Raw genomic sequence first — 2258 nt, forward strand, 5'->3', positions numbered from 1 at the left:
GGAAAGAAGGGAGGAAAGAAGGAGGGAAGGAGGAAAGGAAGGGAGGAAGGAAGGAAGGCAGAAAGGAAGGAAGGAAAGAAGGAAGGAAGGAAGGAAGGAAGGAAGGCTGTTCTATAAATGACCCAGTCTTGGGTATTCTGTTACAGCACCACAGAATGAACTAAGACAATGTTCTACTTCACTAGTAATTAAATAAATACAAATGAGAAGAATGAGGCAGCATTTTTCCTCATTGAAGATAAAACTTAGTGGCACCCCCATATATAATGGCAGGTAAAAGCAGCATTTTATTACTACACATTAATGTGTGTGCTTATTACAAGATCAGTTGGGCCAGGTGCAATGGCTCACGCCTATAATCCCAGCACTTTGGGAGGTCGAGGTGGATGGATCACCTGAGGTCGGGAGTTCAAGATCAGCGTGGCCAACGTGGCGAAACCACATCTCTACTAAAAATACAAAAATTAGCTGGGCGTGGTGGCAGGCACTTGTAATCCCAGCTACTCACTACTCGGGAGGCTGAGGCAGGAGAATCCCTTGAGTCAGGGAGGTGGAGGTTGCAAGGAGCCGAGATCATGCCACTGCACTCCAGCCTGGGCGACAGAGCAAGATTCCATCTCAAAAGAAAAGATCAGTCGATGAGAACCCCGCAGTGGCACACTCTGCCTGGCCAGATGTTAGCAGGGTAGGGCTGTGCTGTCATACAGCCCCAACTGCGGCATGACGGGAGCCCCCAACAGCAACCCTGCTCCCTCCCTGCATGAGCCAGTGCAGGAGGCTGCTGAGGGGTGCTCCTCTGCCGGTGTGCACAGACCTGAATTGGTAAAATGCTCTTTCCCTGTCAATACCACACTTAGGGGGGTGCCGGGTGGCCCTGTGACGACAGGGACATGCATTAGTTCTGCACAGAAATCTGTCGATCTCGAGGTACAAGTTCATATCCTGCTGACTTACCAACAAGGTAAAACTGGACATGTAAGTCATGAGTGTGTTTCAAAGTTAGTTTCTACTTTTCATCAGAGTTATACATGCACATTTTCTTTTCTTTCTTTCTTTCTTTTTCTTTTCTTTTTTCTTTTTTTTTTTTTAAGAGAGACAGAGTCTCACTTTGTTACCCAGGCTAGAGTGTAGTGGCACAGTCATAGCTCACTGCCACCTCAAATTCGTGGGCTTAAGCGATCCTCCCACCTCAGCCTCTCAAGTAGCTGGGACTACAGGTGTGTACCACCACACTCAGCTAATTTATTTTTTGTAGAGATGGGGTCTTGCCATCTTTCCCAGGCATGTCTCGAACTCCTGGGCTCAAGCAATCCCCCCGTCTTGGCCTCCCAGAGTGCTAGGATTACAGGCGTGAGCCACCACACCCGGCCACATGCACATAATTTAAACAGCTACATCGTTTTACAAGGCTGCTTACAAAATACAGCAGTCCCCTGTACTCACATCTCTGGAGGCAACTGACTTCAACTTTCAGCTCATTCTTTTGGTTTCACCTTCGTATCCCTGAAAAGCACACTTACATTGCTACTTCCTGATCTCCAGTATCACTGTATCATCTTTGATTTAGGTCAACAGTCACAGTTGACATTGTGAGAGGACGGCACGAACTGTTTCACACCTGAGCTATGTAATGGGTCATCATAACTCTCCCTTCCCTGCTTAACTTCTTGTTTCCCCTGGAGTTACTAAATGCTGTCTTTCTAATTTTGCTTCCTTTTTTAAATTATTATTATTACTAATTCAACTCCAAATTCTGCCAAATGTCCCAGTCTCCCCCAAAGCATTTCAGTATGTCAGATATTCTGCCAACTCAAAATAGACTCTGCTTTGTGAGCTTGGGGCATAGCCTTCACCCTGGGGCCTCCCTCCGCCAGCATTCTTTTGCCCTTCTGTCTTCTGTAGGATCCCCTGCTTCCTGGATCCCACCACTTCCTCTTTCTTGGTCTACTCTCTCTTTGACCAGCATACCCTGGAGTCACTTCCAGAGAAAGGGGTCAGGGATGTGTGTTTTGCGAGGGCTTATCATTCTCAAATTCTCTCTTCTACCCTCACTCATGATTAATAGTTTGGCTGAGTATAAAAATCTAGGTTAGAAATCATTCAACTTAGGCCGGGAGCGGTGGCTCAAGCCTGTAATCCCAGCACTTTGGGAGGCCGAGACGGGCGGATCACGAGGTCGGGAGATCGAGACCATCCTGGCTAACACGGTGAAACCCCGTCTCTACTAAAAAAATACAAAAAACTAGCCGGGCGAGGTG

Source organism: Mandrillus leucophaeus, unplaced genomic scaffold, assembly GCF_000951045.1.
Source record: "Mandrillus leucophaeus isolate KB7577 unplaced genomic scaffold, Mleu.le_1.0 Scaffold98, whole genome shotgun sequence".
Classification (NCBI taxonomy): domain Eukaryota; kingdom Metazoa; phylum Chordata; class Mammalia; order Primates; family Cercopithecidae; genus Mandrillus; species Mandrillus leucophaeus.